Source organism: Perognathus longimembris, chromosome 3 (assembly GCF_023159225.1).
Source record: "Perognathus longimembris pacificus isolate PPM17 chromosome 3, ASM2315922v1, whole genome shotgun sequence".
Lineage (NCBI taxonomy): Eukaryota > Metazoa > Chordata > Mammalia > Rodentia > Heteromyidae > Perognathus > Perognathus longimembris.
In genome coordinates, this window is record NC_063163.1 from 2,934,414 (window position 1) to 2,960,606 (window position 26,193).

General features: G+C 47.3%; 1 protein-coding gene across 2 annotated transcripts in view; it reads left to right on the forward strand.

Annotated features, from left to right (window-relative positions):
* Nalf1 (NALCN channel auxiliary factor 1) overlaps window positions 1-26,193 on the forward strand; it is a 425,631-nt gene that overhangs the window by 381,807 nt on the left and 17,631 nt on the right. The gene's annotated exons all lie outside the window — the stretch shown is intronic.

Genomic DNA, 26,193 nt, shown 5'->3' on the forward strand with positions numbered 1-26,193 from the left:
GTTTGGCACTTGGTAAAGGACTTGTTACGTGCTCATTTTTCGTTCGTATTCTAAGTATGTCCATAAAGCAGTTGAATTTCGTCGTCTATTAAACAGGTTGACCCCGCATGGGCCTTGATACTCCTCCAGCTGGGATGTCAGCCGAGGGCTCGGTGTAGCGGGGACTACTACTCCGAAATCCAGAAAGTGGGGAGCCGGGGCGCAGAGTCAGAACTCATTTTTATGTCACCCACCTCAGTTTCAGAGAATTTACAGACGGATTATTCCTTTAGAAAATCCTCTAATGTGGAAGGATTCATTTCGGCGTTACAATAACATAAAGGACTGGTCAAAACCCAAACATATATATATATATATATATATATATACACACACACACACGTACACACACACACACATACACACACATGTACTTTTGTATGATGAGGGACAGAAGATAAAAGTGTTCCAACAAAAAAAAAATGCAATGAGGGCTGGGAATGTGGCTTAGTGGTAGAGTGCTTGCCTAGCATGCATGAAGCCCTGGGTTCGATTCCTCAGCACCACATATATAGAAAAAGCCGGAAGTGGCGCTGTGGCTCAAGAGGTAGAGTGCTAGCCTTGAGCAAAGAAGCTCAGGGACAGTGCTCAAGCCCTGAGTTCAAGCATCAGGACTAGCAAAAACAAAAACCAACCAATGAGCAGAGAACTTAAGAACTGACTGTGTTTTCTAGCAGCACGCTCTCATTCTTGAGAATATTCCATCAAAGATGGAATATTTGATGGTTCCTTTCTCCTGCTTTAAAATAGAGACTGCAGGTGTGCAATGAAATGTTCAGACATTTCACGCATGTCACCCACAATTCTCCTTCCTTGGGGTGGAAGAATAGAACAGGGAATGTGAAAAATACCTCCGAATGAGAACATTGAGGCGGGCTGAGCGCAACTTCAGTTTACCAATCTCCTGATGTGTAAGACATGAACTCTGAAAGGAAAACGTTATGGAGATATGGTCCTCCACGTGGCTAATGGTTTTTACTATCAACCTCTGTACGTCTTGCATTTGTAAAGTAAAGCTAGATATTCTGGGATTCTAAGTCAATAAGGGCAAGTAGATGTAATCATTGTATTTGCCTAACTCTTATAACACAAGATGGATATTATTGTAGGCACAATGAAAAGGGTAAATTTAGAAATAATAAAAATATTTAGCCCATGGTGATGAGAATCTAAAGGAAACGTTTTCTGATGAAGCTTGTGCCAAATCATGAACCAGAAGTCAACTTCCTTGTAAGTGGCAAAATGGGGTTCTCTCTCTCCCTCTCTTTCTCTGTCTCTCTCTTTCTCTCTGTCTCTCTCTGTCTCTCTGTCTCTGTCTCTCTCTCTCCCCCTCAGCTTTGTTTATCCTTGCTATTAAAGCCAGCATTCCCCTTGCCTATACTATCAGTTAGATTAAAGCATTAGAACATGTCTCGAAGCCTTTTCTCCTCTCATCCTTTCCCCTGGGTATCTATCTTATCATATGGAAGAGCCCCTACCAGCCCATCTTGTTTGTTTACATAATATTCACTAGCTAATCCAGCCTGGATGCTTCCCGGCATTGTGTCGTGCAACCGTGTGAATGATCGACTGGGTCACTCGAGCCCTCGTCTGGATGTGCTCAGTCCTGGCCCAGTGAGGCCGGTGGGTTTGGGACTTGCCATCTCTGATCTGTAACATGAGGATGACTGGCGTCTCGCTCGCTGAAAGACTATGGGACTCAGCAGCTGGGAGCATAGCAAACACCTGGGACTCGGCCTCTATGGAGTTGTCTCCCAGTGATGGTTAACTGGTCCAGTGGTCAGGGAGCTTTGGCGTGATGGAAGAGAGATATAGGCTCATTTAGGAATTATACCCACAGAGTCAGCACAGGCCCAGAAGTGGAGAGGGGCAGGGACTCGAACCGGGAGCACCTGCCGAAGACCTGTCATGAGGCAGAACGAGAACGGCACAGGAAGCTCTTGGAAAGGAGGGATGAGGTGAATGGAGTTGCAGGCAGAGGCCTTGAGGCAGGGATGGGTTTGGATTGCTCAGAGCAATGCACGAAGCACTCCATGCTTGGAAGAAATAGCAAGCCAGAAGATGGCAGAGCCCGGGGCCAGATCCAGGCCAGCAGGGGAGGTGAACAGAGGTAGCGAGGCCAAGACACGTCGAGAGCTTCTGGAAAAACGGGAGAAAGAACATCCATCACTCACTTGGTGTCACTTTTGATTTATGGGCAAATAGATTTAGAAACAGCAGCTGGGTGTCGCGCTTGTCTTGCTAAGTAGAAGTACTTGGAGATACTGAAGGAAAAAAAGCTATCATCTTAATAACAGGTAGTAAGAATGATGTTCCGTGTACAGAAGCAGGAAGAGTCAAATAGAGGAAGAAAGACTAAAGAGGACAAAAGGCTCATTGTATGTACAGGTGGATTCAAAACGGCTTTTTTTACTTAAAAGTTGTGAATTATGTAAATTTACGTTTGATTACTAGTATATTACAGAATACTTGTTTTCATAAATGTAAGGCGAAACAGCAGAATTTTTAGAGAAAAATCCTATCAGGGCAATCTATTGAGTCGATGAGGACGATGCAGAAAGTCGGAGTATCACTTAAAATGGCAGTGGTATTCAAAAGCGATGTGTCCTAGCATGTCACCAAGAGGTGACCTCCACAAAGACGGGGCAGCTCTCGGAAAATCATTTTTAAATTCAAAAGAACAAACATGCGACCGTCTTCGGGTTCGCTGTGATTCCTCCTCAGGCCGCAGAGAAATGTCCCGAGCCTTCACGTGCTGAGATTTTAAGTGTGTGAAGAGAGGCGTGTGACTAGATTACTTTCCAAGGCGGTCGGCCGCAGCACCGAAGGGAAAGCCATCATCAGGCGAGTAGCTGGCCCTGCCAGACCTCCGCAGGAAACGAGAGGCTCGGCCTGCACTCTAAGCCTGCTATGATTCCACGCGTGAACACCTGGATAGGGTAGCGTACAAAGCTCCTGCATGAAACTCCTTTCTGAATTCTGTGGAATGCTCAGGTCTTCTTGCCCTCTTCTCATTTCATGACAATCCTGGCACTTCCCCCCCCCGCCCCGCCCCCCCCCCCCCACTTTTGAAGAGCCCACATTCTAGTCTCCCCGCCCTCTTTTTACATTTGCCCTCTCAATGAATCGTCCTCCCCCTTCCCATTGCGATTGCGGTGGATTTGGAAGGATGGTGGCGATACAATGACCACTCACTCTGCAGAGCATCTGTTCACATGAACAGTCTCCGCGATGCTCGCTAATCCTTGGTACTCTCCGTTAGTCCCTTCCCTGTCTCCTCTGAGCCCCAGAAGTGTATCAAACTTGTGCAAAACGCCCCAGCTGTGACCCAGGCACGGGCTACCTGCGCAGCTCTTGGGCGCATAGGTCCGGGTGGGTGTCAGTAGCCAGACACCGGAAGCCGAAGGAGGGTGGTGTGGTTGTTTCCGCCTCTGTGAATTCACATTCCCCCCTCCCCGCCAAGTCATTTCTGAACATCCCTGCCTTCCCTCCGCTATTCTAGTCTGGTTCCATCACCCATACTTCTTGTTTCCTTCGTTGGATCGCTTCAACGCCCTTCAACTCCTCTGTCCGAATAACGGATGCTTCCATGGGTCCCCTGAGAGTTCTTTCAAACATAGGTGGTCCACATGTGCTTGAACTCACGGCCTAAGGGAAGCCTCCTTTCCAGTATTTCAGACAACTCTTTGTATTTCTTGGCTGCATTAAATATCTTCCCACTAAGAATTTTTAAGTCACTTGTGCATTAGGATTTCTTTCCTTTGTGAAAAAGAATTAAACAGATTTTATCCACTATCATCTTTCCAAGATTTTTAATGAGTAATGCTAGATATTTTCTTGAGGCAGGGGCAAGTTTCACTGTTGACTCATAGAATTCGCCCTTGCTAAAATATGGAAGAAAGGGAAAGGAGCACACGTTTAGCGCAATTCACACAGTATTTTGACAGAGTATCTCAACCAGTAGACTATTTTTACTGCAGCATTTCCAGCTATTTCTTCTTTACAATCATCCAAGTAGATTTAAAAAAAAAAAGGCCAAACTAATTAAAAATTAAATTAGATGAAAAGAAGTTATTCCCTGGTGAGGAAATGCTCAATTGTAACTGAGTAAATTAATATAGATGAGAAATAAATCCTCACAAACAGGGCTGGTAATGGGTACACTTGACTTGCGTAAGGCAGGGTATTCCGGCTGAAATTTTATACATGTGTGATACAACTGTGTCCTGTGTCTGTGTGTGAGAGGGAGGGAAGGAGAGAAAGAGAGAGAGAGAGAGAGAGAGAGAGAGAGAGAGAGAGAGAGAAGGGAGGGAGGGAAGGAGGGAGGAAGGGAGGAAGGGAGGGAAGGAATACCAGGTCTTGAATTCGGGGACTCCTGTTCTTGCTCTGCTTTCTCACTTAGGGCTGTCACGCTACTGCTTCAGCCCGCATTTTGCTGGTAATTAGGGATGGCATCTTGCAGACTTTGTTCTCTGGGTTGGTACAGAAACACCACAGCTGTCCAGCCTCCTGAGTAGCTGCAATTGTAGGCATATAGCCGGGTCTCAGCTCAGAAATACGTGCATGTGTGTTTTTTTTTAAATTTTGAAATGTACTGTTTAATTTACAGTTTATTTTAATTTGCAAAATATCATGGAAAGATGGAACATTTTCCTTCCCTCTTTTCTACATTTAACAATAAAAACAATATTTGATCTTTTAGCGTCAGGAAGAATCACCATGGCAAATTTCTTTGAAAGCAAATATAAACGATAACATTTTTCTTTGCTTCACGTCACTTTACTCCTTTTTCATATTTTTCTTGGGCAAAAGGCTCTGAAAACAAATCACTCAGAGGGGAGAGAAAGACCTTGGGGTGTCAGATAATTGCAACTTTCAGCCAATCTTCACTGAGGAGTCTAAGAACAGAAATGAGGTGAGGTTGTCTTTGAAAGCGAGGAGACCTTTCACCCCAGGAGAATTCTGTTTTGAAAACATACTGATCTGTGAAAGAGGTGGGGGGAGTGGGGGGGAGAAGAGGAAGAAGAAAAGCAACCGCTGCCATTGTTAAGCAATACTTAGAAAATTTCAAGAAATACAGATGATTTGCAAGAGCCATATTTTATGTGTTTGGCTGCATGTCCAGAATGAAATGAAAATAAATCCACTAGTACAGAGTAGTGCAGCAAAGCAGAGTTGGGATTTGTCAGCTCAAATGTCTATGGAATGAGGGTGGACCACGGGACTGGGGGGGGGGGGAGGGGGGAGGGGGACAAATGGGCCAAGGAGGAGCAGGGCGCTGAAGCCAGCCTTAGAGGAGCCCAGGAGGTCACTTGGAAGGGTTGAGACAGTGATGGGCTTGAACCACGTCCCTCAGGAGTTTCCCATCTCCACGATGTCCAGGGGGCCAGGGTTCACTCCCCATGAATGTCACAGAAAGGTATCCTCTGTCTTAAAATTGGTGACAGGGAGTTGTTTGGAGAAGAACATTGAAGAGATGACTTCATTCTGCTTCAGTGATTGGCAGCCAGTGGGGTGTTTTGGTTTTTTTCTTTTTGGTCTGTTTTTCCTTAGTCGATATGATATTCAACCTCTTGGGGCAGATGATTCCAGAAAGGAAGAAAGAAAAAGAAACTGGCCAAGAGACTATAGGAGATATTAGTGCACACACAGACCTGAGGACTTACTTTATAGAAGGGATGGGTGATGGAGCACAACTGCTATGAAAATGTAATGATTTGGAAAACCGAGGACTCCTGGGTGAGGCAGGAGGCTGGCCTAAGACATGTCTCAACGCAGAAGAAAACTGTCTTCCGGGATAGACACGTTTCTCTTATGCATTTTTACCTAAAATAATGAAATCAACTCTCATCTGGATTTATTTTTTACTCTGAACCAGAAAGCTTAATGAAAAGTAACCTTTAAAACTTTGATAAAGTTGTGACTGTCACTGATCGGCATGAAAACCGTGTTTTCCTTTCCATGAGCCACTCAAGTGAAAAATTATTTTTCGCTTAGCAGATGTGTTGCAAGTACATTTGCAATTTTAGAAATAGTCTTCATGTTACAAAGCCAGAGAGAGGAACAAAATCATCCCACACTGGTGTATTTGGTGCATCTCTTTGATTCTGGTACCTCAAACTTAAATAGACTCACCCCAGACAGTATCCTACCCATGTTATGATTAGGGTTACATTGGAAACAGCAGTATTTTTCACAGAGAGAGGACAAATTTCAAGCCAGGTACAGAGGCTCAATGTCTTGAGTAGACCATGACCTGGAAGGTTACAGTTCGAGCTCAGCCCAGACTAAAGTTTCAACACCCCATCCCAAGTAAGGGCACAGTAGTAGTCTAGATGTGTCATCTCAGCTACAGAGGAGGCTGAGATGAGTTCCTGCTAGACTGGGAAAAAAGCAAGACTGTATTGGGAAAATAACAAAAGCAAATAAGGACTGGTGCCCATCTCAAATATTAAGTGCCAGGTGCTGTATTCAAATCTCAGTCGCATCAACACCAAAGGGACAAAATTTCAACTGTCGTTTGTGAGTCTATTGAACCTTACTTAAATAAATAACAGGTAAAACACAGCTATCCTCCTCGGATGTTCTGTTTATCAAAAGGTAAGTCTGGCAGATACTGAAGCTAAGCAAAGTTGGTAGCAATCATTGCATGTGTGTGCGTTCTAACATGATGTCGGTGATTTGCACTTGAAAATGGATTTAAGGTGTTTGAAATGCATCTTGTGCAATATTCATGGGCTTCTTTCAGTCTTCTCTTTACAACACAGTACAATGGAGGCAGAGACTTTAGGTCTACTATGACCAAAGGAAGTGGGATTGAGAAACTGGCCTAACTGTGCTGTGCAGAAACCAAAGCAGAAAACTTCCAGACACAATCGCCTCCGTGACCAGCGTGTCAAAGCTTCATGAAGAAACCTCCTCGGGAAACACATGTACCCACGCAGAAAATCAGTCTCCTGAAGAGTAAAAATCTGACTCTATTCTCCCCTTTGATGAAGTGAATTCCACCAAAGGTCTTGGACACTAGGATAAAATTCACACTGCCTTTGGGTAGGAAATACAGAGTAGGTTTGGTATTAATAGACAACCCTTAGAGGCAATACTACATCAAAGATGTGCTTCTTTGAATATAAGACCATCAAAAGTATTACAAAAACCTACCCTTTCCTCTGAAAAATCTCCATAGCAATTAATAGTTATTTCAGAATTCCCCTCACTTTATTCTGTCCCGGGTTTTGTAGTGTCTCTGCACAGAGCTTCAGTGGGAACAGTGGGGTAATTTATTCAGAAGTGATCTCCAATGAAAGGAAAATTATACTGCTAATTTTTACAAGAAATGGTACACAGATGGTTACAGAGACCTTGGTGTGCCTTTTAATTGGTGACTTGAATAAAAAAAAATGTGACTTTCATATGATCTAGGAAACTATCTTGATTTTGCAACTTTGGAAACCCGTGCACTACATTCTGTAGTATTTTTCCTCAGGAGTTAGTTATGGGAGAGAGAAGATGGAAGGAAGGAGTGCAAGTAGGAAGTGCCCTCCAACCACACACCGACTTTGGCTAGACCTGATGGCTCAGTGTAGCATGCAATGGTCCTTTTCTACATTCTGTGGCTGCCACCCAACTCCTTTTGCGTTCAGCCTCTGACCATCAGCTATGCTTGTGTGTGCAGTACTGGGTGTTCCTCTAATGTGACCGACGAAATAAATACAAATAAATCCTTCAAGCGAATGTGAAGGGAAAGGCAACAATAGATCCCCGATGGCCTTCTTCAACTCCTTCTCTGTGCATGTAGATACTCAGCTCGTCTACTTTCCTACCCTTTGGCCATGTTGCCTGAGAGCCCATCCTGTTCCAAGATGTCAGTCAGTCCCGGGCAGTGGACAGGGCAGACACAGCCTTGGCGAATGTGTGTCTTATAGATTCAGGGGTTGGCGTGGCACGGGCAATCATCAAATCGAAGGCGAAACCGAGGGCACCTTCTGTTTTGATTGGTCCCATCGAGGACACCAACAAGAACAATGGGAGTCAGGACAGCGTGCATGCTGGGATCAGCAAGCTCTCCAGGGGTGGAGGGCTCTGTCTGAGGAGCCGACCTCTACGCTGAGCTCTGAAAGACAGGGGGAGTGGAGGGCACCCGTGGGTGGACGGAGCCCTGGCTGCAGAGGCCAGAGGCCTGGTGGGATTCCATCAGCAGGAGAGAGTAGAGAGCATGGGACACGACACATGGTGTCCCTTTGCCATGCAGTTGCCCTCCGGGTAAGGGGGGCCTTGTTGGGGCTGGAATGAAGGGCTAGTGGTGCGATGGACAGGGTAGAGTGGTAGTTGACTTGCTCACGTAACAAGAATCAGAGGGGTCGATGGGAAACGCCTCCTGCCCAGCCCATTGGGTTTGCTTAGGAGACACAGCTGTGTAAGCCCCTTGGGTGGTACTCCTGAAGACCGGCCGAAACTGGAAACGGGCCTTGGCCATGGTCCTATACCCAGTAACCGCGACTCACCACGGACTGGATCTTTCTGTGGTGTGGGCGCCGCATACTGGGACTTGAACTCACGGCCTCCAGGTCTCCGTTGGCTTTGTGACTCGGAGTTAGCACTCTGAAGTTGCACCTTCAGCTCCAGGATTTGTCTGTCCTGGTTGACTGCAAACCAGAGATCCTCAGACCCAGCTTGCTAAGCAGTCAGGATTAGGAGCATGAGCCGCTGGTGCTTGACAGTACATGGGTCTTAAGATGGGCAAAAGAGACTCCAAAAAAATGGGTACAAAGCAATCACTTTAGATTATTTGTTAATTCTGAATTCATGAATGCCACTAAATCAATTTAAATCAACGTAAATGAATTCAAAATGTGCCATTCGTAACTCATCCCATTATTATGTAACGAAAGTAACTCTCCTCTAGAATGAACCGGAAAGTGACTCTGAAGGGAGGCGCGGTGGCGGGCACAGTCGGGACAGGTCTCTCAGGACGCAGTCCCGTGCCCTCTTCATTCCGCTGGCTGTCAACTGCCTGGCGGCACCTGCTGGGAGCTCCCCTAGGGAGGACAGACGGGGAGGACGGAGGGGAGGACCCGCCTCCCACCCCGCCCCGGCCAACCTCAGCTAAGGTGACCTCTTCCAAGGCGGAGGAAGATCCTCAAGTCACATGACCTGTGTCCCTGGGCTGGGGTGGGGGGAAGGGAGCAGTTCCACCTGGTCTCTGCTGGCCCCAGTGCGCATGCGTCTGTTTTATCAAGCAAACTGCAGCAAGCCAGTGAAGCAGGGGCGCAGTTACCGCGATGGATGGATGGGCTTCCCCGTGGCCCTAGCGAGAGTAATAAGGAAGCAGGGACTGGGCACACTTCCCCAGCACTAAGAGAACGGATGCACGCTGCACACTGCACGCTGCCATAAGGCCTTTGCTGATATCAGTGACGCCTCCTTCCTGCCCCTCGGACCCTCAGAGAGCCTGTGCAGACCCAGCGAACGGTGCACGGACCGGCCGGAAGCAGAAGAAACCTCGTGCTCCTGTGCAGAACACTGTAGAGACAGCCAGGCATGGAGGCCTGCCCTGGAATCCCAGCTGCAGGGGAGGGGGAAGGAGGGAATCACGGTTCGAAACTGGTCCAGGCCAACACATGAGAACGTCTCTGAAAAATAAAGCAAGAAGGGCTGAGGCGTGGCTCAAGTGGTGCCTACAGCTGGTTTGGCAAGCAGGGCCTTACGTTCTAATCCTGATTCCATCACACACACACACACACACACACCATTTAGAATTAATGAAGCACTCTAGCTTCCTGCCTTCCTTCCCTCCGGTCTCCTGAGATCACAGAACTGCACGGGGAGGCCCCCATGAGAATGCCAGGCCTTTCCGTATCCTCTCAGGAACGTGGACCAGCCGCATGGTCCTAACGGCTCCCTTGGGTTCAGCCGATGGACATTTCCAGAGCTGGAAGGCCCTCCAGAAAGCAGGGCGCCTGCCGGCTTTGGGTGTGGTGCAGGTGACATTCAAAGGCTGCCGCGGTGTGTTCAGACTGGGATTGGAGAATAAATGTCAGTGAGCTCAGCCTCACCGTGGAGGTTCAGGTGCCCAGATGCTGCTTTTCTCCAGTCTTGCCTCACAGGTCTGCAGAGGAGAAAGAAGGTCAACAAAGTAGAAACGCTCGCTCAGGAAAGCCCCGTGAGTGCACAGAGGAGCAGAGTGTGGAAGTGGCTCCCAAAGACCATCCGCCCAGAGGTCAAGCTGGCCCACAGAGGAACACTGGAACTTTATTTATTTTACCACAAGTCATTATTTTTCAGCTTCCAGGGAAAGACTTACTAGGTAAAGGCATACTGGTCATTCTTTCCATTTTCTAGAAGCAATTACCATTTCTTAGTCACTTGTGTCTTTTCTGCAAGGATTTCTGACAAAACTGTCATCTTTTATAAATATATATGATGGTTGTGTCAGTAGGAGAGGGTTTTAATCCTCGTAGACAATGCAAACTTGGAGGTCCAAACTGAATTCAAACTAGATGGAGGGGTCTAACCAAGTGAATACATGTAGATGTATTCAGTTCAATGCATGTAGATGATTATAATGGCTAGCACAATAAACTGTCCTCCACATGGAGTTTCTCTGTACTTGCAAAGCATCCTGGGACAGGTGAAGAGGGAGAGAGGGACATGATACTAGAAGGCAGGGCCCGTGACTGAGTTTCTTCTCTTCTGAGATGTCCGACAGCTTCATCATCGAGTAAAGGCGTGTAAAAGGAGCGTTAGCATCTAGTAACCATTTTGAGTGATAGACTTTGTAGTGAAGATGGCATTGCTTCCAACACCCTTCCATTCCAACTCAGTCCAGAAAATCAAGTGACATGATTTGACAGAGCATTTCCTCTCGGAAACGTAAACACTTCAAAGTTAAAACCGCACTCCAGTGTGTGGGCCAAAAGAGCCCAATTTATAGTCTCATGGAGTTCTGCTCAGATACAAAATATGCTAAAGGCCCTGCTTTGGAAGAGATTGGTTCTCTGTATTTATTTACTTAGTTTTTGGCAGGGGCGGTGTTTGAAATGTGTGGCAGAATTAAGCGGCTTCGTCTTTCCCTATCCAGTTTCCTCATTTGTCATACAAAGCGAAACGGAAAGGCGCTTATTACATACAAACTTCAAGGCCAAGTTCTGCAAATCTGACAACAATCCGCTAATTGTCAGGGCTCTGCTCACGGGGGGGGGGAAAATGTAGAGATTGAGATAAGTCATGGGAAAGCCTTTGTCCTGGCTGATGTAATCAAGTATAAACTGAGGACATTACAAAGAACAGAAATTGATTTCTGACTGTCCGGGGTGGGGGGGGGGGGGGCCTGGAACTCCAGGATCCAAGCATGAGGAGATTTTGTGTGTGCCGAGCCCCATCTGTTAGTGTTGCGTCTTCATGTGTAGGAATTTTTACCTAATCCTCTTTCTGACTGGGACTCTAGAGAACGATTTCAGTAGAAGATGACCAGCAGGAAGAGCAAGGGACACAGATACAGGAGAGAATGAGGAAGGGGTAGGTATGACTCAAGAATATTATATAAATCTATGAAATTTAAAAAATAATTTTCAAATAACATGCTCTCCCCCAGTCGCAATTTAGGGTGAACGGCCTCTCTCCACACAAGGCCACACGGAGGCACAAGGCATTAAGGCTTGCACGCGAGGGTTGCGCAGGAACACAACACAGCCTATTTACCATTATTACGTACGGTTGCGACTAGTTACATCTCTAGTAACTTGAGTTATCTTGACTTTTAGTCCTGTCTTAGCTAGAACCCCAGATGCGGACACTCACAATCTACCTGCAGCCCCACAGGCTTGCGGAGTTCTCCTGGTTATCTTTTGGCCATCCTCCTTCAGACACGGGTACTTCTGAGGTGTGAGGCTGTGTTCTCTTGCCCTTTGATCTACTGGGGAAATACACACTGCCCCCCCCCATACAACACAATCCCAGCTCTGCCTCACTGTGCCCAGCTGCCAGAGCTTTGTTACACATAACCACCTGCTACATTCATCAGATCCCTCGCGAGACATTTCTTCATTTTTTTTTTTCTCATCATATGCAACAGTCACGTACTCGGCTCGGAACGTTTTAGTCTATGGTTGAATGGTGTTCCTTTCAAATGGAGGGACTGCCACTTTTGAATGTATACTGGTGATCATGATGCCAACAGAGATATACCTGGCTCCAAAGTCTAGATATCCCATAGTCTAGCTTATTTGTAGAACGCAGACTTGAAATGATGGGGAGGAGGAGGAGGATGACGCTTATACAGATAATTATAATAACAGGACATGGATGTAAATGGGGACTATCTGGTGAGGGAAATGGAGAGGGGACGGGAAAGGAAAATATGAAGTGGTGAATAGGACCGAAGCGCATCACGTGACCTACATGAAACCAACAAGCGGTGCTCAAAATGGCCTAAAAGCCAGAGGAGAAGAACGGGAACACGTGGAGTGGGTGGGCCGTTCAGAGCACACGTGAGCTGTAGGAGATGATCACAAGGAAAGTCCCTGGTGCTATGGATGTATGCTAATTAAAGAGAGACAGAATGAGAGAAAGAGAGAAAACTGAGAGGTTCTGTCCCTGGCACTTTCGCATGGCCCCTAATAAGAAAATACAGCCTCTGCATGTGGACCCAGATGGAAATAGAGTTTCCATAGATGTGATCAAGTTAAAACGATGGCCCCGGGGGCGGGCCTAGTGAGGAGGACTGGTGTCCTCAAAGGGACAGCCACGTCCCTGCGAGGACTCACAGCTGTGTGCTGACAGAGCAGAGACTCAGGAAGGGACTGCACGTCAACCACACGGATCCCGGCCCGGAACACCAAGCCGGGAGAAAGGCCAGGGTCAGTGTCTCCTCCGCCAGAGCCTGGGAGAGTTGGTGGCCTCGTCACACTTCAGCTTGGGGACTGTAGCTTCCAGAACGGAGAGAAAGACCTGTTGCAAGCCACGTCATGTGTGGAATTTATTTATGGCAGCTCCCCAAAACTGACTACTTGCTCGATATATTATCTCTTTCGGGTTTCTATTTTGCCTTCCACTTCTGCCAGTCATCTTTCCTCTCGTGGATTTCGGCTCTGCGAATTCCCAGACCCATCCCCTCCTCCCCTGGCCCCGCTTCCCTTGGTGCTAGAGCAGACTGACATCTTTCCTCTGCTGTAGAAAGGACAGTGCAGGTTTCTCGGGTGAATTACAAGGCCCAGTTTCCATGGCCAACCCCTGCCCTGTAATTTTTCCGAGCAGTTCACTGTCTCATGGGCTCTGCTCACAGGAAAATGCAGGGTTCTGTGGTGCCTTCATCTCCGGTACCATCCGCCTGCAAAGCCCTTTCCTTCCTGATTCCTACAGTAGCATCTGATTGTCCCTGCTTGGTCTCAGGGCCATTTCCCTCATGAGGCATCTTAAACCTGTCCAGACCTGGCCATGTTCAATGATAGGTAAACACACACATGGATGTAATAGGTATGTTATATATTTATGTCAATTGTATATCATATACAAGACCTTCATGAAGAAGGTCTCCACAAGGTCAAGAAAGACTGACTGCCAGAAACTACAGCTACCATGGAACGTTACAAAGTGGTGTCACGACAGAGTACGTCAAGAAGCCTGCTTTCAGAGTTTGAGGGAATCTAGATTCTGTGTCCTTGACAAGATGGTATGTGAGAGGCCGGATAGAATACTCCGACCTACAGACTCCAGCCCAAATAGGACAGCCACCGACAGAAGTCCTTGAGCACTTGACTCTGCCTATCCCTGCCTCCATCTCCGTTCTGAGCAAGTGGAACAAGGGGCTGAGTTCGAGCAGGAGAAGGCAGTGGAGGATACTGGCAACAAACAGCACCCAAGTATTATTAGAAGACAAATGCGCACGCGATTTTGGATGCTTTCCCTTGGAAACAGACTTCTTTTGTTGTTGTTGTTGTTTTTTCCATTTACAAGGGAAGGAAACCCCTTACCTCTCTGATCATGGACTGTAGGCATAGGAACAAAATGAACCTAACCCAGCCCTGACTGCTAGGAGAGCATCCTTCGAGAACACCCCAGTACCAGAAGTGCGCTAGACAGTCCCTGGACCAGAACATGATATTGCCTCTATCCTTGGTGGTTGAATATAATCATCATAATTCCTTTAGAAACATTTGAATGAAAGGACTCTTCAATAATATTCATTTGAATTCTAAAAGGAAGCAAACTAGATTTTATCAGTTGTGTGGGGATTTTAAAATGTTGGTGTTTGTGTGTATTCATCCAGCTCAGAAAGTAGAAAAGCTACAAATAAGAACTGACATTTTGAGTTTTCAACTCCAAAGTGCTGCCGGGCAAATAGGAAATGTTTCTATTCACCGTTTCTCCCTAGTTTAAGGCTCTTATGCTAAAATGAACCCTTGATGAAACTTAGAAATTTGAATTATTTTGATGTGAGTGTTCAGGCAGCAGAAAATTCTCAATAGGGCAGAATTATTAGCTAACATATAATAATTAGATAACTGCTCTCCGGGATCGTTTTAATAATAGAGTTTTGTGTGTTCTGGTAATGATAATGAATTTACTTGTTTTATTGATTTCTACTGAGCTATCTAATGTGCTATAAAATGATTAATGGTATCATGGCACACTAGTCAATTAAAGTAGTTAAAAACAGCATTGTACAGAGGAAGAATGTAAAGATAAAAACTGGAGTGGTGGAGTTAGCTGAGCCTACACAGAAGAGGAATGCTAAGTGGAGGCCAATTTGTTCTGAGAGTCAGGGGGAAGTGCAGGGGAGGGGTCTCTAAACAGGAAGGAAATGGAGGGGAAGGGTCTAGGAGGAGGGAGGGAGAATGTGGGTGGAGGGGTCTGGAAGCTGAGCTGCAGCTTGTCAGGATTCAAGAAAGCAGACTGTTAACATCTGCATGTCACCCAGTCTGTCTGAAGCCAGAGGAAGGGATTCTGCGTGTCAGTCAAGCTGTCATTACCCAAAATAGCAATGTCATAGACCATTTCCTAGGAATTACTGTGTCAGGGGGAGAATTGCTTAACATATTCCGTTCCGGGCTCAGCGATGATGCCGGGTGCAGTAGGGGCTGGGGAATTCGTTGGTGGTTGCGGGATCGCACGGCTGAATGGCTCCCGCCCAGGACAGCAGGGGCCGGGGTAGCTTCTGCAGAGGGCTCTGCTGGTGGATGGACGGGGACAGGGCGGGGTGGGAACCCGCAGCCCGCAGAGACTGGCTGTCCAGCCTGCCTCGGCTGTGTGGAAACGTGGCATCCTCATTAAGCAGAGCACACCGACTCCTCCCGCCTCAAGGGCACATGCTCCTTTGTGGGAGGATAATGAGGTCACCGGCAGCCTCGACTGAAGGCTGTCACCGCCGAAGCGCGGGGGCCTCGCCACAGTTCTGGGAAAATTTTTTCCTCCGCTAGTTGAATTCAACAATGGCTCACTTGAGACGGGAGGAGGGAAGGCAGTGTTTGAAAGAACCTACCCGTTTATCAGCCTTTAAGACAACAACCAAAAAAAACCCTGTTTAATTGCAGCGGATCTACTTACGATAGCTTATTTGCAGTGATGTTTCATAGTTGTTTGCCACCTTGTATTCTGTACTGTATACTATAGTGCATACAGTAAGGCTGAACTGAGAAATGCAATGATTTCCAGCATTACACTCCTTGATTTCTAGCGCTGTTCTGTGTTTCACATAATTTGTATAGTAATGTGATTATGCACATAATAACTTAATAAAAGCGATGCGGTAACAAAATAAGCCCATGTGGTATCCCAGATAATAGTGTTATATAATCTGTATTCTTCCTGTTTCATTTTTCACATAGATGTGGCTATTAATGAGAGTACATTGTTTTGCCATTTTGGTTTGAGGGTGAATAATTGACTTTAAAAGTAATGCTAGTTGCAAAACCATTTGGTGTAAACCAACTGAGCGACTCATGGGGGGAGAGGGAAAGTGGGAGGGGGAGGGGGGAATGAGGGAGGAGGTAACAAACAGTACAAGAAATGTATCCAAGGCCTAACGTTTGAAACTGTAACCTTTCTGTACATCACTTTGACAATAAATAAGAAAAAAATAAAAAATAAAATAAAAGTAATGCTAGTGGGTTTTGCACATGTTTCATGTTCTGCTTTTGTTACCAATACTTTATTCAATGCTGTGGAATTTACTTGAACTTTATAATATATGCATTCTTAACAGACAGATTTTAGACAATGGCTTTAAGGGAGAAAAGATATAGAAATGATTATTTCCCCCATTGGGCAGAAGGTCAGGTATGAAAGCAGTGTCTAAAAGTAAGACTGTGTTTCTATAATGTCTCACCAACAATAAATTATATTTTAATACAAAAGGATAATATTATTGCCTTACAATTAATCCTGGGAATAGAGAGCCCTTCGTCTGCCTATTATTTTAAGATTTTCCCACTCTCCCTGTGGCCTTGAGTGGGAAATGTAGCTGTTCCGGCACTGAATTCAATTTAGCTGGTATTGATTGTTGCTCTGTTCTTCCTGCCGAAGATGGGCTTATGTAACAGGCGACAGAGGCAGACAGAAATAAGCCTTAGGAACTCCGTAAGCAAACCACTTACATCTATTTCTGTACTCCTTATTCCCCCAAATCCGAGCTGTGGTGATCTATTGCCGGGGCGGGGGTGCGGGGGGGGTGGGGGTTCCTCTAGCATCTATTTCAATGCTCAAAGGGCTTCCTTCACCCCAGAGCTCGGGCAGGGTAAAATGTATTGAGAACCGGCAGGCCCGCATTACCGAAGGTGACACCTTGGTATCTTCTATCGAGTGGTTTGTTTATGGTTCCATTCGGGGCACACTGCCGGGTGCATCCGCCCCGTTCCGTCTTGTTTCTTCACCAGCGAAAGCTCCTGTGGCAAGCGATGACTCCGGACTCCTGCCTTGCTGTTGTCTTGGTTGGCCTTGTGGTCATGCCACACTTTGCCCTGTGTCTGTATTTCCAGAGTTCTTGCTGCCACGCAGTCTTGCCGATGCAAGAGTTCACATTCTGACCCGGGAGGCTTCTCTGTTTGTTTTTTAACCACGTGCGACGTTGCCATGCCTTGACTTGAAGCAGATCTGTTGTCACCTCAACTACACAAACACGGGAAATCTAAGAGCTTCCTTTTGAACACGGCACGCTTTCCGCGGAGAGGCGGGGAGGCCGATCGAGGAGCAGGACCCTGAGTTCAGCCCATCTGGGCTCAGGAAAGCTCTCCCCGCTTCTGTGGTCTCAGGCTGGTCACTTAAGGACTGGGTGGGAGGAATTGTGCTTGGGACAGTGGGCCCCGGGCATTTGATTTGTTGGCCTGTTGGATGTTCGAGGTGAACTAGCTCAGAGCCTTACAAGTAAACGGAATCTGGAGGAGAGCACCCTGGTTTCATTGTTCTTCCGTATTTGAAATCTCTAGTCCTTTCTAATCCCCGGGATAATAGGTGGTAACTGCGACTCTCTACCCAGGACAGCCTCCTGATTAGCTCCTGATTCCCCCAACTTTCCACTGTGCCCCTCCACGCTCTCCTCTTGAAGCCAGGCCCCATGGGAGGAATAATCAACCCTGCCCTGTATTATCTTGGTTTTATTTCCCGGTGGTTACGTAACAGTGACTTGGAAGGAGGAAATTGCTGTCATTTGCAGGACTGATGTGTATCATGTCTCCATTCTTTCCAGACCTAATTTATGTGTCCAAATTTAGACCCCAGGGGCTTGATCAGGGTTGGTTTATTATAAATGCCCTACCTTACTTGGGAGTTTCAACACATTTCTTTGTCACCTGGCCATTTTGAAGTCTATTATTAGAAAAAGTTTTAAGCTAAAAGCATCTTAAAATGCTAGACTACTTTCCTGAGATGGAACGTCCAAACGCCCTCACCGGCGAGGGTGCTGTCTGAAGTCATCCATCACACGGAACGGTCAGGAGGTTTTTCTGAAGGGTATTTCGTTCTTCGGGTTCTTTCTCTCTTCGAGTTTCAGGCTGTGTTTTATGCTTCTGACTTGCACAGACCCCTGCTGATACTCGAGGTCGCACACGCACCGCAAAACAATGACTCATGGGCGAAAACAAATCCTTGTTTCCATACCTCGACACTGTGTTGTTGTGTTTCATTTTTCCTTTTCAGGGCTTAAAATCTGAAGAAGGTTTTGAGGGGAAAGCTCACCGTTAGCACAAAATGTACTTGGCTGACACCGATGTTCAACGGCAAAAGGGGCAAAGTACGAAACCTGGATGTGTTCACGTAGGACTTTTTCATGCTATGACATTTTTATTTCCAGTTGGAAGATAATGAAGCTTCAAATAGCCCCATGATCCATAGCACAAGGGGCAGTAAAACACTTGCGTGAACAATGAAGAGCGCCACAACACGGTTCACCTGTAGAGTAGCCTACACGATTTATGTCATAGAGGACATTCGAAATGGCAGAGCAAAGTACGCGAGACGGTGATCAATGCTGACCTTTTAGTTAAAGATCCAGGTACCCAACAGACAGCTTCCCATCTCACTCTTGCCTTGAGTCCCATGTCTACCCCATCCTGAGTTAAGTGTTTAATCAAGATTATATTGCTAGCTTTCGGTGTCAAGTCCAGTGATAACCAGCTTCCCCTCAGTCAGAAGCGGGGGCTTGAATCTGGACGCCCACTGCGGTGTCTGGTTTCACAATGTCTGCATCAAACTGTCCTTGGCAGCTCGTTTTTACACCGTTTCCTCGGCTGTCTCTCTCTCCCTTCTTCTCTACCTCTTCTTTTTTTTCTGCTTTTTCTCCCATTCTTGCGAGTCATACCTTCTTTGCGGGTCTCGCAACCCCCTGAGAAAGCCACGGATATTATCCTGAAGTTTGTAGTTTCCCTAGATAATTCTGCCATTTTGCACGCCTTGAAAAGCAAAAGAAAGGATGAAGGCGAATGCGTGTGAATATTAAGGACATGGCAGACGGCCAAAGGGACTTGGAGGCTAACCGACGAGGAAGTCCCCCCGCTTTGTGGTATGCTTCTCTTTCCTATGTACCCAAACAAAACCACAAACAGCACTTCTGCCGAGGGAGACCACGGCGAGGCCAGGCGGAGGGGAACCCCCTACCTGGCAGATGAGCTGTCTAGAGCTCAGGGAGACTTTAATTAATGTGAATGGAGAAATCTCCTTCAGAACCCAATTAAGCACTTAACTGCCTTCTTAATGACCTCTGCTCCCAGAGTCAGGGCATGGAGAGGGAAATTGATTTAACACCGGGGATGAAGAGAGAGCCGCTGCTGGGCGTGGTGAGTGGCTTTCCCGGAGTCAGCAAGCTCCCCTCCAACCTCCATGCGTTCGCAGCCTCTCAGCCCGCAGGTCCACACTCCTGAACTCGCCGGCGGAAAGGTGAGCCGCCGAGCCCCAGACATCCCCGGGTGCGTAATAACAGGGCTATAAAGCGCTCTTAAAACGCACACCGAGGTTGAGTACCTAATTAGGAAGCAGGTGTCGCCTGGCCCCTAGCGCGAGAAATGATCCTTGCTCTCGCTTTCTCACGGGCCGGGCCTAATGAAGATGTCCTCACGGTTCGGGGAGACAACATTCACCCCAGCGTGCCTGTCCTCCACCCCACCCCCCACCCCCAGCACGCAGCCCTCCCCATGGAGACCGGTATTGATTTCACATTAGCATGTATGCCCCGTGCCGCACCCCCTCCTTAAAAGCTTTAAATGGAAGCTAGGATGAATTTGCTCACCGAGGTCGATTATTATATACTTCAGAATGCGTCCGGGGAGGGAGGCTGTGGCTACGCCAGGGTTCCTAGTTTATCTGCGATCCCCCTAGTGTGAGTAGGAGTTTGCGGGGGGACTCCAAGCCACATGGAATCTTAAAAGTTCTGTCCATCGCTCTAATGCTGTAAGTTCTATGGAGCTGCTCGGCCCAGGCCACGGAAGGCCATCGATTTCCAGGAGAGACGAATGTCTGAATGCCTCGAGTCCGCAAACCTCTCCACGCGTGTGTGCGCTGGGTGCCGTTCCCCCAAAGAACAGCGGGGCTAACTGCGGAGGACCGCCGCTTGATCCTTCAGACCAACGTGAGCCGCGCAGAGCTGCGCGTCCCACTGTCCAGTTCCTTTCCTCTTGAGAATAGCATTGCCTCTCTGGGCCTGCTACCTTCCCAACGCTGGGTTCATCTCTGCCTCTCTGCCTTTTGGCCACACGGGATGCTGAGGGTTTAGGAGATCGTCGGGCTTTCTGCCGTCGTCGCTCTCTCTCGATAGAAGAATTGGAGCTAGGCCTTAATTCCAACCTGCCTCCTTGTCTTTTGCTACAGGGTTTCCTAGCTATGCCATACTAGATTGTAGTTCATTGGTTCATCAGTTAACCAGTAGCCACAGACTGGATTCAGATGAACCAACAGGAACGCTACTATTTATCTAAATGAACCAATCGATGCGAACTACTTACTGAGGTACCATTCTTTTTACCATTGTATCGTGCTTAGACTCTTCACATGCTACATACTCAGTAAATGTTAACGGAATGAAGAAGTTCATATACAGTTGATTTTATTAGATGGTTTGTTGGGGGGGGGTTACATATGAAAACAAGACCCCGCCTTTTGAAATATGGGGTTAGCCAGCCCTGTCATTAATGAGGTTTTGTTAGAACTGATTAGAGTTCAGTTTTTTCTTGACATATATATATATATACACTATCCTGTTAAGATCCTTAAGGCTGATGTTGCCAATTGAAGTAAGTGCTGAAGGCTTTCTCACTGGAAAGACGCTTATCTCTTCATCACCTAGTTTTCCATTTGGTGTCCCTCTTGTCTGTCAAGTTGCCGTATCGGGAAGAAGTGTGGATCACCTCCGTCACATCTACTCCTTTGTCTGCCAAGGCAGGAAAACCCCCAGTTCTGCATGGTCTTCAATTGTGGAAAGAAGAAATTATTTCGGGGGGCTGGGGATATAGCCTAGCGGCAAGAGTGCCTGCCTCGGATACACGAGGCCCTAGGTTCGATTCCCCAGCACCACATATACAGAAAATGGCCAGAAGTGGCGCTGTGGCTCAAGTGGCAGAGTGCTAGCCTTGAGCGAGAAGAAGCCAGGGACAGTGCTCAGGCCCTGAGTCCAAGGCCCAGGACTGGCCAAAAAAAAAAAAAAAAAAAAAAAAAAAAAGAAATTATTTCGGGAAAATAAATTGTAAAAACATTTAACTTGGAGAAATGATTGGCATTATTTAACCACAAGGTCTGAATTTTCTTCTGAGCATGGTTTGGATGAGGTCACGGGGAAATGGGTAGATGAATGAAGAGGAGAAGAGGAGGGAAATGCGGACAAGAATACAATGAACATCCTTCACAATGAAGAGGAAGGGAAGAGATGGAGGGAGGCGGGATGGGGAAGAATGTTGAAGGGGTGACATTGACCAAGATATATTGTATTCATAAACCACTTTGTTAAATGGGAACTCTGTTATATCACTACTTGAAGATAATCATTTTAAAAGGAAGGGAAGAAAGACTTTCCACAGACACAATACTAAGCTGATGATTTTCCTTAGGACTTGTACACACACTTATGTGTCACGTTTTAGCAGTATGCAATATTCAGACCCGTGAACAACCAAGACACAGTGCTGGATACACGGACCCTATAGAACTCGCCAGTGTTTTTCCTACTTAGGGACTCTACTCAGTAGTAAACTATCTCAACATTTTTGTTATCAAGTCAAGGCCCCAAAATGCAGGTGCTGGAGATGGTGCAGGAGGATTTGGGGCCACTGATGTGACTGGCATCATAGTAACTGATGATGGATGGTTTAACTATTCTTTCTTTAAAAAAATACTGGAAAATTTTAAGATACAGTGGCAATAATAAGTGGAGGTATTCAGTACCTATGTTTGTAAAGTGGAAGAGAGGTTGAGAGTAATGCAAGTTCTCACTTTAATACCATAGAATCCGTTCGTAATGATGGTGCAGAATCTCTAAGCATTTTCTATGATGTTCTGGTGCATTGTGTTTTCCAGTCTATACATTACATCCGTTTTACTGAAGTATATCTCCTGGAACGTCAAGCACACAAACATAGTACTATCTGGGTTTGTTGTAAGACTTAATGCAGTACTTTTATCCCCATTTTCTGTTTTATCATCTTCTTGTGTTCGTCATGTTGCTTTGTAAGATTCTCCGTCATCTGTTGGCCATGAGCACCATTTATGTTTCTGCTGACACGCGGTAACTGTGAAGAGTCAGGAACTCTGTATGGGTTTGTGGGGTTCAGATCCACAAGATTCAGGCACCAGAACCTTGTGTTGTATTACCCCAAGGCCTCTCCACCATCAACCGGAATCTGCTTTGAGGGATGGCTTACACCTGTATTATATAAAAGGTAATGAGGTATTGGGTAATTTCCCATTGTAATAAAAAATACAATTACTAGCAATGTATTTGCGCATTCCGACAAATATATAATTAACATTATTTTTACTCTTCCATTAAAAATGTAAGGGATACTGTCTGGCTCAAACTGCTATTAAATAATCAAGAGTTTCTTAAGTTCTAAAGACAAAAAAAAGCAAACTGTGCTCGTAATAGTCTCTGACTTCTTTTCCCTTTCTGAGCTGTCCACCGGTCACCTCTCCGGTGGGATCTCTGTCATATGCGTGGCTTATAGGGATTTGTTGGCTCCTTTGCTTATTTCACATATGAGCAATAGCTCAGTTCTAGGCCCATTCACAAGAAGTGACAGATAGGAGGCATTTTGTGATCAGATAATGAAGTAGAATCTGGCTATCTGCAGAGCCTTGGAGAGTTCCCGACGGTGCTGAATTCAGGGAGAAATGATGGCGCTTTGCATTGTGTCCTTAGCACCTCTAAGGATGGGAGGCTAATGGACAAGATCTTATTGTTATTTTCATGTTAGAATGTTTTTTTTAAAAATCCATTTTCACAGTGAATGGTTCCTCTTTGCATTAGTTCATCAATACTTAAGTTTAAATGTTTTCTGAACCTTCTCAGTTTAATATGGAGTTGGTATGGTTTCATTATTCTATTTTCATTTGTTTGCTTCAGTAAGCCAGTTCATATCTGGTATGGAATCATACAGAAAACGTAGTAGCTATGGATGTTGTCATATTTACAGGGGGATAATGTTTTAAATGTTTATGACTTCTCCGGATTTTAGTCCAAGTTATATAAATATACATAGTTGATAGATAGATAGATAGATAGATAGATAGGGGATTGAACTCAAAGCCTTCAGATTGCTGGGCAGACATTCTACTTGCGGGTGTCTGCCTCCAGTCCCTCTTGGCATGGTTAAGTAGAGACAGGGTCTCCCTCTATACCAGGCCGGGCCTGCCTGCTGCCGTCTGTCCCTGAGAGGCTGACTCCTGGAACCACCCTGCCTGGTTCAAATTTAATGTCCAAGCTGTGCATTTAGAACATCATTACCACCGTCCGTACCACAAGCCATGCATCTTTATCGCCGTAGTGATTTTCAGTGTTCAAATGGAATAAGTAAAAATGTATCCACGTGCTTATTTCGTCTAGAAACGTGTGCGGCACGGAGAGGCACGTTGTTGGTTTTAAATACTGGCATTGCGTGACAGAAATGTCTTAGTATTTTTGTTTACTAGTTAGTAGTTTATATATCTAGCACTGATAAATGCAAGCAGGTGTGAATGCGAGGACATGACTCACTGGCGAACACAAGAATATATCCTCCAAACAGAATGCTGAAGGTGGGATGCTGGGGGTTAAGCTCCTGGATGTAGGTAGATTGCAGCATCGTTATGCAGGTTTCCTCAGCTTGACACGGAGAATAAACCAGAGAGCCCCATCCTTCTAAACAACGCCCCTCGCCAGCTGCAGCCCCGAAGCTGCAACTTCCGCGACGGCCACCCGTCCCCATGTCAATGATTATGAATCCCAGAATGAACCCCGCTCATGATGGCCGCGGCTTCAACAGCACACGCGTTGGTGCTCGCCCGTATTTCCTGTTGTCGTAAGGGGGAAGAAGTTTTGTGGCAGGGTGTCGGTTCACACGCCAGGGGTGGACATTTGGGATGGGATCCAGCGGGCGAGCAAGCGTCGGGAAGGAAAGGCTGGCTCACGAGTTGAAGAAGGAAAAAGCAGGGGGTTCCAGGAATCGGTCCGGATTTTCCCGGGGCAGGGTTTGCTCTTGACTTCCCTTTTCTCCTGCGCACGCAGGTCACCCAATCAGAAAACCACAGAGGGGTGGACTCGCTTTGCGTCTGTCGCCCTGACGTAACCACACCCTGGTTAGCAGGCTGGGGATAGGCGAGCCCAAAACTTCCAGAACATTCTGCCTCCCATGTGGACCGACTGTGGGGTTCTAAAGGTGACAGGTGCCCCGGCCCTGTCAGCATGGTGCTGGTAAGGGCTTGGGTAGACCGGGAAAGGTGGGCAACTCCCGAAGGGTGTAAAGGATGGCCCGGGAGTTGTAACAGGATGGGAATGGCGGTCCGACAGGCCACGGGAAGACATCCCTGGACTTCAGGAAATGCACTGAAGGACGCACGGGTCTCCCCGACGCGGAGGAAGAGGCCTGCTCTCAGCCGCCCACCCCAGCGGCCCCTGCTGCAGGCCTGGCCCCACGTCGGGCAGGCAGGGCTATTGCCTCTCGTTTCTACCGCGGGACAGATGACTGCTTTCCATTTGCAGTGTGCGCTCACTGGATGTTGACACTAATACAGACATCCAGACGTGTGAGTGTGGACTTTTATTTTGAGTTTCACACCCACTTAAAGCTATAACCACATGCATTAGACACCCAGGAGAACTGCCCCGGGCACTTGCTCTTGCCGACCAAAGCTTACAAAGCCAATTATCTCAGCCCCCCACGTGCCAAACTCAGGCCAGGAAAGCAGTGGAGCTGACAGAAACGGATCCAATAAAATGTACCCACGAACGTGACAGAGGAGAGGAGCGAGGCCTCACGAACGATGCACAGGGACCAGGAAAAACAGACTCGACCTGAGGTGGCAGCCGTAATTGCTGCTGTCGCCAGCACCGGAGTTTGAACTCCTACCGCCTCAGCTTGCTAGCACAACCCGGTGCGGTGTCGTTTGCACAACACCTCCAGCCCTACTTTTTGCCGGTTGTTTTGGAGATAGAGCCTTAAGGACTTTTCTGCTCAAGCTAGCTTCCAACCTCGGGCTTCTGACCTTCAGTAGCTAGAATTACAGGAGTGTGCCATTGCACCCCTACTACCGTTTTTAAGAGAGGACATTTTCCTTGACAATTAAAGAAATAACCTGTAGCCACCACCTTTTTTTTTTTTTTTTCTGAGCAGGCGAACGGACATATAGTTACAATGTAAATCTGCCACCCAGCGCTCCAGGGTTATGCGGTTGATGGGGAGGGAGGCAAACGTGTCCATAAAGTACCAAGAACCTGACTTTGGGGGAGATACTAGCCTGGAGAACTCCGTGATTTCGCGGGAGGTCCTCCACGGGTGCGTGGTCGTCAAGCGGTCGTTTTTAGAACTGCGTGGAGGGAGTGTAAGTGTGTCACCGCGTGCTGCTGGTGCCCAGGGTGGCAGGGCTTTTCTCCACGGTTGGGTCTGGTGCTGGCTTCCTGCTGACACCCCCCCCCCCCAGGGCACCCTGGGCTCGGTCAGCACCCTGCTCATCATCTTCCAGTTCCCCAGCCCAGGTAGCCTCCCTCCCTCCCTCCCTCCCTCCCTCCCTCCCTCCCTCCCTCCCTCCCTCCCTCCAGCTCTGTGAACGCGCTGAGCAGCCAGTTGTCCTGAACGCTCCGTGTCCTGGGACAAACAAAGCCAGTCTTCCTAAAATGTGCAGATCTGAGTTCAGGGTTGCCACTCTCTTGGACTAGGATAGCTGGTCCTCTCCCACCCTGCTGTCCCTACCACACCTTCCAGTGGACCACACCACCACCACCACCCCCCCCCCCGCCCCGCAAACCGAAGCAAGGGTAGAGAGGCCCCGGGCAGAGTCGGTGCAGCTCGTGTGCAGAGACAGAGTCCGTGTGCCACTCTGCCATAAAGCCACGAGCAGAAGCCATGAGCAAAAGCCAAGGGATACGGTGGGGATCTGGGATGAGCAAGGAGGCCCCCGGGCTGCACGCTGGGCTCTTCAAACCCCTCCGCCAGGCCATTGGCTCTGAGGTGGCTGTGGGCCTCCGCCCCAGTGCGAATCAGGAGGCGC